This window comes from Rhineura floridana, chromosome 4, assembly GCF_030035675.1.
Source record: "Rhineura floridana isolate rRhiFlo1 chromosome 4, rRhiFlo1.hap2, whole genome shotgun sequence".
In the NCBI taxonomy this organism is placed as follows: Eukaryota; Metazoa; Chordata; class Lepidosauria; order Squamata; family Rhineuridae; genus Rhineura; species Rhineura floridana.
In genome coordinates, this window is record NC_084483.1 from 195137382 (window position 1) to 195154317 (window position 16936).

Here is a 16936-nt window from a genome sequence, read left to right on the forward strand (position 1 = left end):
TTACCTACATGAAAACTAATTCTAATAGAAGCCTGATAGGGATTTCAAGACATTTTGCTGCCTGAGCTGAAGAATAAAATAGTGAACCATTCCACATACAGAAGCCAGCCAGACTGACATTTGGATCTCACCTCAACACTCCTGAGGAGACAGCACCCTTCACTGAAAACAGCAGTCTAGGTTTAGAGATAGTGAGGGTTGGATCTGTCAACTTCAGCTATCTCAGCTTCTTATTTTCCACTCTTAAATTCAGTTCTCCACGTTTCTATGCCAATTTACCATTTGTCAGCATTTGTGAATTTCTCATAATAAAAATATTTCTGTATGAAATTTTTGCTCAATACACACATTTTTGCAAAGCCGTTTTCCTTAATATATTGCATGTGTGTATGCTGTTTTCACCAGTATATGCATTTTTACGCACACTGTACCCTAGTATTTGCATATGCATACGCATTACTTGGCTGGAGAAGTGCCCTGCAAAATTTAGAGAAGTAAGAATTTGGAAGGATAGCAGTGCTTCTATTCTTATATTTTTTCAGAAAGTGTGGCTTTGGTAGTTTCACCTTTAAATGTGAACTGAATCAAATTTCTCCCCTGTTCCTGTTTAGGGATGAAGGACAGGGCATATAACACACACAACTCTGTTTTACAAAACCTTCCTGCTGCTCCCCACAACATCCTCTAACGGGAGAAATCCTCCCACCGTCTCCAATAGTAGGGCTGGCTCTGATAGCCTTAGCGTGAACTAGGGATGGGTGAGAAATTTGATTCCGTTCTCATTTCAAGTCAAATCTATCAAATTTGCGCTTTTCAAAAAAAACCATGAGAACTGAAACACAGCCGTCCTTTGAAATTCGCACTTATTTGAATTTTGCCATGCAGTTTGCCACCCAAACAATGTTTACAAAAATGCATATGTTAGGGGGAAGTGTGCATAAAAATGAGCATTTGAGTGAGGATAACATACAAAAATGCATGATATGATGAGGAATTGCTTGCAAAAATGTGTACATTAGTCAAAACTGCCTACAAAAATGTTTTTATTTGGAGGAATTTGCACGAAAATGCTGGAGAATTTTCATGAGGATTTTTTTTAAAAAAAAAATCACAAATTGCTGCAAAAATATGAACTGAATTTAAGACTGGAAAAATGAGAAACAGAGAGAACTGAAACTGACAGATCTTTCCATCCTACAGAGCTGGCCATTGCAACCCTCTGATTTGTCAGCTGCCGCATCACTACCAGCGGCTGAAGCACAATCCATGTAGTAGCTCCCCCCCCACTTCCTGACCTTGGCTGACCAAAGTGAGAAAGATGTCAGGAAGTAGGACCAGTGGCCGAAACGTCTGAGGAAGTGTGGGAACCAATGAGAAATTAAGATGTCATAATTCCGTAGTGTTATTAGCAGAAGCAGTTAAACAAGAAAGATGAAAGAAAATTCCTAGCGGCTTCAACAGTTAGGCAACAGACTTATTACCGGATAAATGAGGTGGAAGGGCCATTGCTAGAAGCAAAATAACAGTGACTGCTGCCAAATTATAACATAGTAAATACGTTTGCTGTAGCTGAGTGGACCCTGGTGCTGACGGGTTCAAAAGGCCAGTCAACCTCTATTAATTCAAAACTTTGCAGGTTCATTCCTTGAGGTTTCTCTCTCTCTCTCTCTCTCTCTCTCTCTCTCTCTCTCTCTCTCTCTGTGTGTGTGTGTGTGTGTGTGTGTAGATGTTCTTAACTATGTAGGGTGAAAAATGGCTGGTTTTTTATTTAAAAAAAACTGAAAATTTGCCAGCCACACATCAAAGGCTGGAAAAGTGTCCACTTTTGGTTTCCACATTATAAGAAGGATATTGACAAACTAGAACAGAGGTAGCCAAGGTGGTGCCCTCCAGATATTGCTAGACTGTAACTCCCATCATACCTGGCCATTGGGAGCTCCAGGAACTAAAGGGCACCATGTTGGCTACCCCCAAGCTAGAGGAGAGTGATCAGAATAGTTAGGGGGTTTAGAGTGGTACTCAACTAAATCCTCGTGCTAGCGGAAGGACTTCAACTAGCACAATGGGATTTTCCCCCTTCTCCCCCAAGTGTGTCTTACACCACCCCCAAATCTGTTCCAGAGGGTTGGGGGGAAACCCAGAACAGAATTAGGGGGAGGAGAGAAGAGGAGGAGGATGTTCTATTGTGCAAGGAAAAATCCATGCGCTGACGGAATGTTCAACCTAGTGCTACATTGAATCCCTAAAACCAAGACTTACGACAAATGGTTGAAAGAGTAAGATGTTTCAGCCAGAAGAAGAGATGACCAAAGGAAGGCATGATAGTGACCTTCTGATATCTGTAGGCTGTCACATCAGAGGTGGAGCAGACTTGCTATCTGTTCTTCCAGAGGAGCAGCAGGGCTAGAACCAATGCTTGAAAATTGTAAAGAAGTACATTTTGACTAAATGTTAGGAGAAACTTCATAAGAGCTGTTCACCAGTGGAACAGACTGCCTTGGCTGGTTCTACTTCCCTGGAAGTCTTTAAGTAGAGGCTGAATAGCCATTTGTAGTTGTAAGATTCCTACACTGGGCAAGATTTTGTAGTTGCAAGATTTCTCCAGTGGGCAGGGAATTGGAGTAGGAGTTCTCCATATTCTGTTCTGTTTATAAAACTGCAGTCCCCCACGATGCAAAGTGGCCATCCTTATGCATAAGAATGCATATGTGCTTTTACAGTTATAAGACTATAAAACCACATTTGCAGTGCAACTGTGAGAATGCATGCATAACAACGCTCTAACTGAAGGGAATAATTGAAGGAGCATGATGCAGGGCAAATTTTTAACTGGTCAATGGAGCTACGAGTATGAAATTAGGTCACCCTCTGCACTATACATTTAAAGCAGTATCATACCACTTTAAGCATTCATGGCTTCCCTCACAGAATCCTGGGAACTGCAGTTTGTTAAGGGTGCTGAGGGGAGTCCTTTTTTGAAAGGGGGCAACCTTTGAGTAAGTTCTTCCTCAGAGGGCTCTCTGAGAACAAGAGACCATCTGGAGTGCTGAGGTTGCCTGCGACCCAAGGCAAGGATAGAGCTAAAGCATCCTCGGCCTTCTGTCTTTCCCCTTCTCCTCCCATCACTGAGCTTCCATCTTCTGTTTCTGCTTCCTGGAGCTTGTGTCCCAGTTCTTCCTACAAATTTCCCCTTATAAAAATATGCACACATAAAAATAAAATATCTCTATATCTAAACTCCATTATTTTGTCTGGTGTTTTTTTTAAATGAACTGGATGCACTTGTAGGAGTTTGGAAAACTGGAAATTTTATTAATGGGGGTCTTAATTACACACACACACACACACACACACACACACACACACACACACACACACACATAATGGCCATACTACCCTGAACACGCCCAATCTTGTCTGATCTCGGAAGCTAAGCAGGGTCAGGCCTGGTTAGTACTTGGATGGGAGACCTCCTGGGAATACCGGGTGCCGTAGGCTCAGAGGAAGGCAATGGTAAACCACCTCTGAATACCTCTTACCATGAAAACCCTATGAATATATCCAAAAAAGATTCATAGGGTCGCCACAAGTTAGAATCGACTTGAAGGCACATAACAACAACAAATAAAGGGGTCTATAACAAGGGGTTTAGAGAACCCTGGTTTGACATGAGTGGAATAGTAAAATTCACCCCCACAGTGAGATTTGTAAGAAAAGTACAATTTCTTGCAAAACCACAGTGACAAAACCACATGACATCCTGCAGCGCACCACAAGAACAAGGAACTTGTTATCTTCATGATGACAAACAGTTAGTTAGGACACTTGGTACTCATGAGTTCAGAAGAAATGGTGGGTTTTGCTTCCATCTATTGGTACAAGTGATTATGAATTATGAATGAATAAAGTATTTTTAATATTTTGGACACTGACGATTGAGGGAAGGGTCTGTTTTAGGGAATCTAAGGAGACCCTGGGACTGTAATAGCCACCTAATAAACACAGGAACTGATAGGAAAGAAGGGCTTGCATACCTCAGCCATCTTTTGGAGGTGAGAAGGGTTCAGGTGCCACAAAACTGGTTCTCAAGAACCATAGCAGTTTTGTGTTTGTATCTGATGTAAATGAGAAATATACTGAAAGTAATTCAGCTGAACCCATAAGAGTGAAGCTTTGTAAGATACAAGGAAAGAGTTTTAACTGTTAAACAGTAAAAATTAATTAAGCAGAAAGATTAAAGGTCTCTGTGACAAATTCAGTGACAAGTTCTTTGTCAAAAGCAGGCAGCTGCAAAGTACATCCTAGGTTTGTTTTTTGTTTATTTTTTCAGAACAGCAGAAAAAATAAGGAAGTGGACTCAATTTAAATCAGCTTATTGAAATCTTCCTACACGCTGCAATGAAGATTCTCTTTTTATTCTTTTCATGGAAGGATTTGTAGCTCAGTGGGGCCTTCCCTGGGGAAGGACCATAGCTCAGTAGCAGAACACCTGCTTTGTATGCAGAGGATCCCAGGTTCAGTCTCTGGCCTCTCCAGGTAGGGCTGGGAATGTCACCTGCCTGAAACCCTGGAAAGCTGCTACCTGTCAGTGCAGACAAAATTGAGCTAGGGTCTGACTCAATATTAAGCAGCTTCCTATGTTGTGTCTGTTGGAAGTGGGGCAAGAGCAACTCCTGATTACCTTTACCTGTGATGCTCAGACTGACTTCCTTCCGTTGTTAGACTGATACGCCTTAGGGAAGCTTATCTGCCCCTTCTCCTTCCGCCCTTTCCTCTCTTCTCTTCTCCAACTGTCCGAGAGAGAGGAGACACCTTTGTCTCTGCTCTCTCTCTCTTAAGCCATGAGGGCAACTCCCAAGCCTGGGCGTTGCACCTCCAACTTAGTTAGTTAGAAGTAGGTATGCCTTTCCTATCTACTATGTATTTCTATAAATAAAGTAGCTTTTCTTATTTTACTAAGTCTTAAGTCTTAGTGATCTCAATGCAGCGTAAGAGCACACAGTGGCACACATGCATTTCAGACCGCTGACATTATCTGCTAAATAATAATAGAAAATTTACACAACAACAGTGTCCACCTAGATATGGGAACAGAAAACCAGGAAGGGTTTTAAGGTTTTATATAAAAAAATGTTTTTATACCACCTTTCAGGAAAAAAATATATCTCAAGGTGGTTCACAATAAAATATTAAAAATACAGCAGCAACAAAATCAGGATCAACTCAACTTGCTGGTGTTAATCTCCAGCAAAGGCCTGAGAAAAGAAGTGAGGGCGGTATTCACCTAAATCTTTGCACTAATGTAAGGATTTGTACAAGCACAATAAGATACCCCCCTGCTCACCCCCATGTGCCTTATGCCATCCACAAGTCTATTTCAGAGGGTTGTGGAGAAACCCAGAGCAGATTTGGTGGGTACACAGAGAGAGGAGAGTGAGATAATGTTCCATCACACAAGGAGAAAACCTTGCACTAATACAACGTTCACCTTAGCACTACTTTGAATACAATCCTAAGGTTTCAGCAAGTACTGGAAACCAGGAACAGTAGGTGCTTGCCTTATCTCAAAGGAGAGGCTGTTTGATCAGCTGGGCCAAAAAAGCTCTCCTATTGGTTGTCACAAGGTGGAGCCCCACAAGCTGCAGAACAATCAGGAGGGCCTCATTTGAAGATCTTAAGTGACTGGGCAGGGCTATTTGGGAGAAAGCGTTTGCTCAGATAACCTCAGTGTAGAGATGCCAGTGACCTCTGTTTATTATCCATATATATTTTGCTGAGCTTGGGGATGTACAGACTTTGCCTCCCATGAATTAACTTTGGACTGGACTCCAGTGTCTGGAATCTATGTGTCAGAGATCATAGAATCATAGAATAGTAGAGTTGGAAGGGGCCTATAAGGCTATCAAGTCCAACCCCCTGCGCAATGCAGGAATCCAAATCAAAGCATTCCCAACAGATGGCTGTCCAGCTGCCTCCTGAATGCCTCCAGTGTCGGAGGGCCCACTACCTCTCTAGGTAATTGGTTCCATTGTCGTATGGCTCTAACAGTTAGGACGTTTTTTCTGATGTCCAGTCGAAATCTGGCCAAAGGGGCTGATCCCAGCCAAAACTGGAGTCCAGATTAATTGTGTAGCTGTGGTGATGTGGTGGTGGGTAGATCCACCTCTGCTGCCAGGTTGCATGCGCCTAAGATAGGGGATGATGGCAACCTCTCCAACATTGATGTGGGTGGGCAGTAAGAGCAGTTTGATGATAGAACAAATTACCTAGAAGGGCAGTAGTTTCTCCCTTGAGATTGTCCAGCAAGCAGAAGCTGGATGGCCATCTGCTGGGAATGCTTTTGCTCTGGGCTTCCTGCAGTGAGCAGGGGGGTGTTGGCTTTGAGGGCCTACAAACCCCCCTCCCCATCCAATTCTATGATTCTTTGATTCTAATAAATTGCCACATGCTCTTATGGCCTCATACTCTTAGCACGCATCAGGGGTATTCATGAATCACTCTGTGAGATGGGAAGGATTTGACAAAAAAATATGAGCTCTTCTTTTGTCATGTTCAACTTGAGACACTTTTGAGATCAGTGAGATTGATTTGTACGTGCGTTTAGGAATGGGTAACGTCAGGGAAGCCGGTCTACCTTTTATGTGCCCCAATTTGGAGCAGTACATAGAATCATAGAATAGTAGAGTCAGAAGGGGCCGATAAGGCCATCAAGCCCATACTCAGTGCAGGAATCGAAATTATATACCCAACATGTGGCTGTCCAGCTTTCTCTTGAATGCCTCCAGTGTTAGAGAGCCTGCCTCCTCCGTGGGTAGCCCACCACCACCACCTCCCTAGTCATGTGGCTGCATAGTATGGCAAGGTATTTAAGGGCACTGAAGCAACAAGCAATCTATGTGGCAGTTCAGTGTGTGTTGGGGCAAAATTCTTGAATTCCGTGCAATATCAAAGATGTCCCTGAATGGTCTCTGTCCAGGTTTTACACAAAGCTGCAGAGCTCTAAAGGCTAGACACTAGAGCCATTGCAAAGATGGGTTTCTGGTGGGCTTTTCCCATGCCTAATGTGATGTTACAGTTTGTTCTCAATAAATTGGTTTGGTCACCAAACAAGCACATATACACAAACAAAAAACCCTGAGACATGTTTGCAAATGCTGGTGCAATCATGGACACAGGATTGGGTCTTGGACCGTCTTCTTGCAATCCTGATATAGATAGTTGTTGCACGTGATAAATCCGGCCAGCTTTGTCTACTTATATCCTCTGAGATCAAACAGGCTACAGTCTGACTTAAGCCTCTTTTTCAAAGATAAAACTAGAAAGATTCTGCAGCTAAAAAAGAAACCCCCCTTTTTTTTTTGCTTTGAGTTTGGGTGCATTATATATGAAATAAAACATTTATGTGTGGAAATGTATTCAGTTCCCCAGTATCTTATCCAGCAAGGAAGCCAAGATTGATACTTCATGTCGGGAGAGTGAATAAGATGATGGGAACTTCAAGAGCCTCTGATAACATCGCGGTGAACACAAGCACAAAGCACAGACATGTGTTACATCTTGGAAGGCTTTGATGTACATGTAACATTCCCCTCCTCCTCCTCTTCTTTCTCCTCCTCCCTCAGGGACTCCCCCTCCTTTTCTCTGCATTGTACCTCAGTGTTAAATGTCTGGTTGGGGGGAAATGGTTTTTTCTTCATGTACAATCTCCCTTGGATGTCTACTCATCTCTGTCTGTCTGTCTCTCTGTTTCCTTGACAGGGCAGGTAGTTCCACGTGCTGATGCGGGACAAAGGCAAGGAGACTGAAGTTGTATTTCAATTGCCTTGCCCCCATTCCTAACTTACAGTCCCCTTTGGTTTTACTCTTTCTTTGCTCCATCGTTTTTTGTCAGTTTGAACTCTGGGAAAGGCTACATTTGCCAGAGCTCTTTTCTCCTACTCTACCCCAAAGCAGGGATGGGGAACATTTTTGGCCCAAGGGCTGCATTCCCTTATGGGCAACCTTCGGGTCGGGGAGAGATGCTGTTGGCAAGAACGGCCAGAAGCAAAAGTGGGTGGAGCATCGGGTGTGCATTTTGTCTTTGTACCCCTCTCTGTCCTCCATCCAGGGAAGCAAGAGACATGATCAAACACATTCCAGCCAGGCAAAAACACTCAAGGAGGGTGCAAAGCAGGGCCAGTGAGGGATGTGACCTGAGGAGAGCGGGTCACATTGATGTGTAAGAGGGGTATACCCTTGCCCTAAAGCCATCAGATAGCTGCTTCCCATGAACTCCAACCACCTTTAGGGTAATGGGAAGGGCCACAGCTCGGTGTTAGCGGATCTCCTTTGCATACAGAAGGTCCTGGGTTCAATCCCTTGCATCTCCAGGGATATATGGTCCCAGGCTATGGTCTGAAGGCACATGAGGCCACCTCCTTGCTGAAGCTAAGCAGGTCTGGCTCTGGTCAGTGCCTGGATGGGAGACTGCCTGAGAACCACATGTATGCTGCCTTGGGCTCCATGGTGAAAGAAACGGGGGGTGTAAATGTAACAAACAAAATAAACAACAAACAGGCAATGCTGGAAATGTGCCCTTTCTAACACCCTTGAGTGTCATTGCTAGTCAGTGTAGACAATACTGAGCTAGATGGTCCAATGGTCCAACTCAGATATCTCTGCTGAGGATTAAACATCCCACTGTCAAACTGCAAAAGCCTGGGTAAATAAAAATATATTTAATTCACATCTGAAAACCAACAAGGAGGAGATGTCTGCTGGGGGAGGTCATTCCAGAGTTGGGGTCCCATGACAGAGAAAGCCCTTCTGAAAGTATTCCCCCCCCCCAAAAAAAAACTCCTGGTGGAGACTGCAAGCAGAGACCAACACCACCCAAGTCATGGCCTGGTAGTGAAGGAGGCATTCCTGCAGGTATTTGGGTTCCGAGCCATTTAGGGCTTTGTAAACCATTCCTAACTCCTCAAATTGAGCACAGTAACACCCAGGGAGCCAATGCAAAGCTTTTAGAAGCGGTGTTACAGGATCCCATCTTGCTGCCAGAGTTGATAATCTGGCAGCTGCATTTTTGCACTAGCTGCAGTCTCTGGGCAGTTTGTTTGTTTGTTTGTTTATTATTGTTGTTGTTGTTGTTATTATTAAATATCCCACCCTTCCTCCACACAGTGCATTACAATGATCCAAGTGTGAGGTTTCTAGAGCATGGGTTACTGGCATGGATCTCCACATAAGAAAATATATGGAACACGTAGTTACAGCTTTGCATTATTATTATTATTATTATTATTATTATTATTATTATTACTCTTTATTTTTACCCCGCCCTTTTTCCAAAACTGGAACTCAGAGCGGCTTACAAATAAAAACTACACATAGGTAAAAAACACAAAAATATACAATTAAAATAGAATTAAACTATTCGTAACATTAAAACCATGAAATATACACTTAAGATACTAAGACAATTTAAAACATTAAGAATAGGACCATAGAACAATACAACAGACCTTATGAGGTCCTATCTTAAACATCTTCTAGTCCAAAAGCCTGTTGGAATAAAAAAGTCTTTGCCTGCTGACGGAAGGATAGCAAGGAAGGGGCCATTCGTGCTTCCCTAGGAAGAGAGTTCCAGAATCTGGGGGCAGCCACCAAGAAGGCCCTATCTCGCGTCCCCACCAATCGTGCTTGCGAAGGTATTGGGACTGAGAGAAGGGCCTCTCCTGAGGATCTCAACGCCCGGGAAGGCTCATATGGGGAGATATGGGGAGAATGCATATAGCATCACATGCACACGTCTATTTTAACAATTTCCAGAGGGGTAGCTGTGTTAATCTGTTGCAGCAACAAACAGAAAGAGTCTTATGGTACCTTAAAGGCTAACAAACCTTGTTATGGCATAAGGTTTCATGAACTAGAGCCCACCTCATTAGATGCATTAGATTAGGCGCTATCCACAGATGGCATGAATGCAGAGAGAAAAAGAAGTAAATTGTAAGGTCAGTACAGGATGAAATATAAAGAATACAGGCTGTGACAATCATATTAATGCTTAAACATATGTAACGCGAGCACATTGGCCATTTGGAAAACAGTGTTGATGTTAACACCAACATCCTTTTCTTGATTGCCACAGGTGATACAGAATTCATCCTGGCTTCTGAATACCGTCAGAATGACATCAGATTTGGTGAGAGTTTGGTGAGAATACAAAGAAATTTTAAAAAAGGACTGGACAGAGAACAAGTTTAAAATATTTTTAAACTACCAACAGAACATAGATGGGGAATCTGTGGCCTTCCAGATGTTGTTAGACTCTGACACCCATCATCCCTGACGATTGGCCATGCTGGCTGAGGATGATGGGAGCTGGAGTCCAACTTCATCTGGATAGGCACAAATCCCCCATCCTGATGTAGAGTCTGATCTGTGGTCCCCACGGGAACAGCCATCTATATCTGATTATCCATGGCCCTTCTGTTGGAGGAATTGCACTATGGCTTAAAAGCTTCAAAATATAGCAGTACACGGGGAAACTGCAACATCAACAGAAAACATTTACCAGGACGGCAGTTGCCTCACCTTTCGAGAGCAAGATGAATAAACACAGCTGTCTAATGCGTTCCTTGCACTTTCACTGTGCTGTGAGAGTAAAGCTCCATCTGTGTCTCTTAGAGATCTCTGCCCTTTTTCTTCCATGCCAGAGAAATTTCAGATGCATCCCATGAGAGCAGTCTGTGTAAGAGTGAGAAATTTAGTATCAGCTCATTCGTTCATAGAACTAATGGGTGAGTTACAACCCATATTTGAGGGGGGGATTCTTGTAGAGTTTGTAGATGGTAGCCACTGGTGAGTTATGTACCCCAACTATCACATGCAGGACTTAGATTTCAACATGCATTGGGAAGCACTAGTAGGTGGTTCTTAACGCATGCTGAAAGCTGAAACCTATGGGTGGGCATGCCCCATTTTCATCACAGACTGAGGGGGGTCACCACATGCAAGCACTCTGCATAGCCACCATGTGTCCAAAAATGGACATAGGACCAAACCTTCCTCTGTCTTTGTTATGTAAAGCATATCTCCAAATCTGAGGGTTCTCCTTCTGGGATTCCTAAAGGCTTCTGGTTGGCCATTGTGAAAACAGGATGCTAGACCAGATGGACCTTTGGTCTGATTCAGCAGGGCCCTTCTCGTGTTCTTATGAGGGCCAAACTGGACGTGATGTTAGTTTCGTGAATGAAATTAATGCGCACAGTTTTTGTTATGTAAATAGTAGCCACGGGGAAGCCTGAGCCCATTTGGGACCATGGGGAGGACACCATAGCATTTTCTTCTCCTTGCTATAGTCCTCCCCCCTCCAAATATAATCCCCTCTGGCAAGCTCCAATTTGCATCTCACCAATGCAGGCTTTCCAGGGAATGCAAACAGCAGCTTTTGTTGGGACCACGGCAGGAAGAGAGTTAAACTTCCCCTCCACAAACTGCGTGCTTCCAAGGCTGCTCAGGCTCTATTTACATAACAAAACAATGTTCACCTTAATTGCATTCATGCAATCAACATCACATCGCATTTGGGCCTAAATATGTGAAACAATGTGGGTGTGCCAATGCAAGGACTTCCTCCTTTTTAATCATCTCTGTAAAAGTCACTGCCGATAGATTTCAGGATGTGCTTGCCTGATGAGGTACCAGCCCCTTTGTTCAAAGCACTAGGTTAAAGTTATTCAGTGTGCAAGTAGCCTGAAGTGAGCCTTTTATCCTCCGTACATCCTGCCATTTCACCTTTGTTGTAGAAAGAGGTAACAGAGCTCTTGAAGACATCCAAAGCAATGAGTGAGGATTTAAGGGATTGTTGTGTGTGGTTTCTTACATTGTCTTGCCATAGTTGACAGATCAAAGCTTTCTGCCTATCACAACCTAAGAATCACTTTCTGTGGGTTCACCAATGGGACCCCCTTCTACAAAGAAAAGGCCTGGCCATCATTATCCATGCTCTCATAACATCTGTTCTAGATCTGACTACAACTTGCTGTGTGTGGGACTGCCCTTGAAGAGCACTTGGAAATGTCATCTGGATGGGGACCCACCTGGATGATAACATCTCATCAGTTCTTAAAGATCGGCAGCAGCTGGTGTTTTGATTCTCAACAAAATTCAAAATGCTGGTGTTGAGCTACAAAGTCCTAAACCAGGGTTGTTGTTGGATTACAAGTCCCACCATCCATGACTAGCCCATTATCCCTGACCATTGGGCATACTGGCCAGGGACTGATAGGGTGGAAGTCCAACAATGTCTGGAGGGCCACAGGTTTCCCACCCTAAACAGTTCAAGGCTGTGATCCCTAGAGGAAAGCATTCTCACATAAAAAATATCCATTAAGTTCTTGAACTGAGACCCTGTTCCATCTTACTCTACCTTCAAAGGTTAGGGAATTGGTTACCAGAGAAAGGGGAGTTTTGTGGTGGCACCCCAGCTGTGAAATTCCCTCCCCAAACATCATTTTAGGTACCACACAAAAATCACCCTATTTTGTACTTTAACCTTGTGTGAGGTTATTCCTGTTCTAAATATTTTCCTTTGGGCTCTTTAGATGATTTTATGTTGTTTGTTTTAATTTTTGTAATACACTTTGAGCACTATTTTAGGGGAATAGTAGGTATATAAATTTCATGGATGGATAGAGTTTTATCCTAGCACAGATAGCTGATTCCCTCTCAGTAAGATGCATCATGGAAACTAGCATATTGGAGAATTCAGCAGTCCCTGTGCTGGACAGCTCCCAGATCAGCACTCTGGACCCAAGATCTTTGTCTCCATCTTCTAACGGCTCCTGGTTGGACAGCTCCTTTCCTGTCTCAGTGTTCCAGGGTAGCAAACATGGCAATCTCTAGAATCGAGTGCTGTTGTGTTGTTATATGCCTTCAAGTTGATTGTGACTAATTGCAAGCCTATGAATCAGCGACCTCCAATAGCATCTGTAATAAGCCACCCTGTTCAGAGCTTGTACGTTCAGGTCTGTGGTTTCCATCCATCTCTTGTCCTACAGCTCACATAATCTCTGACCATTGGCTTGCTGGCTGTAGCTGATGGGAACTGGAGTCCATCAACTTCACAAACTGCTTAGAAGCCATTTTGGCAAGTCAGCAGTATACAAGTTAACCATAATAAGTCGACCATAACCATAATAATCTGGAGAGCACTACATGGGATACCCCTTTTCTCACCCTCCAGCCTTGTCTTCCGTTCATGCTGCTGCAAGTCACAACTCAACATAGACCATCATGGTTGACCCCAAAAGTCCAGGACCTGCTGGCATAACTGCACTCCTGTGCCCCCTCCAAATATTACTTATTTAGGGACCAGCTAAGTAACTTTGTAGTGCCGACTGTTGCTCCAAGATGGTAAGACCTTTGGTGGCTGCAGGAGGCCACTTCCATAACAACATTATGAAAAGCCTGCTGGATCAGGCCAACGGACCATCTAGTGCAGCATCTTGTTCTCACAGTGGCCAGCTAGATGCCTATGGAAAGTCAACAAGCAGAACCTGGGTCCAGAATTCCTCTCCCAACTTGCGGTTCCCAGCAACTCATACTCAGAGGCTAGTTGGACAGTGGAGAGAGAACATAGCCAGTGTGGCTAGTAGCCATTGACAACCTTATCCTCCATGAATACCATGCAAACTAACATAAAGATTTCAGAATTTCCTGTACCTTTTGGAGGAAAGAGCATACAGCAAAAGACAGAATAAACTCAGAAATGAGGGGAAATGGTGACTCTGGGGGATTCTGAGTAACAACCATCACCTGACCCAGTCAAGATCAGGCTATATAAGCGTGCACACGTGCGTGCGTGGGTGGGGGCGGGGTCAATGCAAAAGTGCATGTCCAGCTGCAGAGTGATGCTCATCCAAGCCCTATTGAAGTGCCTAGATGGGTCTTTGGGTACAAATCAGAAGGTGTGTCATAAGAAAGTAAGAAAAGCCTGGCTGCTGGTTCAGGCCAAAGGCCCATCTAGTCCAGCATCCTGTTCTCACAGTGGCTAGCCAGATGCCTATGGGAAGCCCACAACCAGGACCTAAGTGCAAGATCACTCTCCCCTCCTGCAGTTTCCAGAAACTGAAATTCCTCTGCCCTCCTATGCTGTACCCTCCCCCCAGTGATTGGCATTTGTATACTGCCACTGGACATGGAGGTTCTGTTCATGTATCATGCCTCAGCTGAAATAACCTATCATGCCTAAATGGAAATGTACACAGATTATATATACACAACTCATCCCAAACATTACTACCCAGTAATGTGGTATCCTGGGCAGCCTGCATTGATGTACAACTGAGGTATAGATTTGTGCAGACCCATACACATGCAAGCATAAATCTTGGAAAGGAAACTGTCTGAACATTTTTTTAGAGAGAAGGAGGGGAAAGCAATGTAACCTTTGCGCATCAGCTGAGGATTTCACAAAGCACAAACCTGATTATGACTAAAGCCTATGAATTATGCATTTGGCTTCAAGTGAGAGAGATCAGATTTAATTACATTCCAAGGGGCAACTCCTATAGAATTAAAAAACAAGCCAAAAAACCCCACGTATATTCATTGGTCTCATGCAGTTGCATTTTCTTTTTCAGCAGTGGAGCACAGGGACCCTTAAACACCCATACATATGCATGTCAGAAGAGAAAATAAGTGTTAAGTTCACAAGCTGAACAAAGGGACATAATTAAAAACATGTAAATACCTGGGCACTACATCCCTCTACTTAGAAGATGTTTTGATGTGAAATCTGATGAGAAGGTTGTCTCGTATGCATGGGGGGGGATTTCTAATAAAAATATCAGTAAGCAAAATGTGGCTATGGGGGAGGCTGTTAGCAAACTTGATTAAATGTAATTCTTTTGTTCCCTTTCAGGATTTTAAAATGTCTCACTGTGCATGTCCCTATGCATGTCTACTCAGAGGCAAGAGCTACTGGCTTCGATGGGACTGACTCCTAGGTAAGGGAGCAAATTGCAGCCTTAGGATTGCAGAGCCTTGATACACCTTTTATCACTCTACACTGTAACATTTTGTTACAGATCTGCCCCATACTAAGACAATACTCTTGTCCATCCATTAATGAAGTTCAGTGTTCCACACTAGCCTCCCTCTGTGTTTTCATCATATCTGTCTCCAATTTCACCCTCCCTTCTCCATGAGAACTGACACCATCCATTCACTCACACCAAGAAATATGAGCAATGAACACAGAAGGCTACATTCTGTAAGATCAGAGCCCTTACTGTTTAGGAAAGGGAAGCCTGTGGCCCTCCTGATGTGGTTGGACTCCATGCCACAGTGCCATAGCTCAACATCTCCCCAAACAGGTAGGGCAGGACTAATAAGCTCACCTGCTCATGCCAGCTACCTCTCGTGAATGGCGTGCATGCATAGCACTCATGCCTGCCATCAACCCCTTAGAGAAGCCCCTGCCACCATCTTGGATGATGGCAGGCAGGCATGCATGCAGAGCATTCAAACTGACAGGAGAGGTAGGTGGGGCATGCGTGCAAGCTTATTAAAGCCCACACTGTCTGTATTGGGGGCCTGGGAGCTCCCTCTCCGACCCTGCCCCTGATCGCAGAATGGGAGCATCAACCTCCCTCCCTAAGGAAGGGTGTTCAGGGCCCCATCTGGGCCATAGGGGCCCTAGGCCAGGGCCCAACCTGGCTGCCCTCTGGTGCCAGCCTTGAGTCCAACATCTAGAAGATACTGAGTCCCCCTTCTCTGGCCTGCTCTTGGCTGGCAGCAGCCCTCTAGGAGAGAGTTGTTAGTGGTGACTGAACTTGAAAAGATCTCTTGCAATGAAAGCATGTACCATACTACCACTACTGTCCTTTACTGAATAAAGGATTTTACCAGTGGAAGTTGTTCCATTAGGGCTACCACCCATAGACAGTCCTCAGCCAGCCTCCCCCTACCCTGCTTTCTTACTTACAACCTGTCCAGTGGGTGGCAACGCTGGCTGTCAGTTTCTTCCTCCATAGTCTCAGTGTTGCCCTTGCAGAACTCAACAAGGGTAGACACAGAATTAGAATGAGTTGGCTCTGCCTGTCATTGGCTCTGGCACCACCTACTGTTGGTCTCCCTGGCTCCCGCCCTACCAGTCCCAATAGGCACCAGCCAGCACAAGACACAGCAGAGGACTTTACAAGTCAGCATGAGTAAAAGGTGGGAGATGGGAGTACATTGCTGCTGCTGAAGATTGCCTTCTGAAAACTGGCATTACCCTAAGCTGTATTTGCCCATTTCCTAATCCGTTTACACTTGAGAGGGAAATGTGGGCAGGAATCATTTTAATATCAATTAAGATTTTGTTGTTGATTCAAGTCGATTATGACTTATGGTGACCCTATGAATCAGTGACCTCCAAGAGCATCTGTCATGAACCACCCTGTTCAGATCTTGTAAGTTCAGGTCTGTGGCTTCCTCTATAGAATCAAGCCATCTCTTGCTTGGCCTTCCCCTTTTTCTACCTCCTTCTGTTTTTCCAAGCATTATTGTCTTTGCTAGCGAATCATGTCTTCTCATGATGTGTCCAAAGTATGATAACCTCAATTTCATCATTTTAGCGTCTAGTGATAGTCCTGGTTTAATTTGTTCTAACACCCAATCATTGGTCTTTTTTGTGGTCCATGGTATGTGCAAAGCTCTCCTCCAACACCACATTTCAAATGAGTTGATTTTTCTCCTATCTGCTTTTTTCACTGTCCAACTTTCACATCCATAGATCGGGAACACCATGGTCTGAATGCTCCTGACTTTAGTGTTCAGTGATACATCTTTACATTTGAAGAACTTTTCTAGTTCTCTCATAGCTGCCCTCCCCAGTCCTAGCCTGATTTCTTGACTATTGTCTCCATTTTGGTTAATGAGTGTGCCGAGGTATTGATAATCCTTG

General features: G+C 44.0%; 1 pseudogene; it reads left to right on the forward strand.

Annotated features, from left to right (window-relative positions):
* Positions 1 to 3379: 3379 nt before the first annotated feature.
* Positions 3380 to 3498, forward strand: LOC133384587 (5S ribosomal RNA; annotated as a pseudogene).
* Positions 3499 to 16936: the final 13438 nt, after the last annotated feature.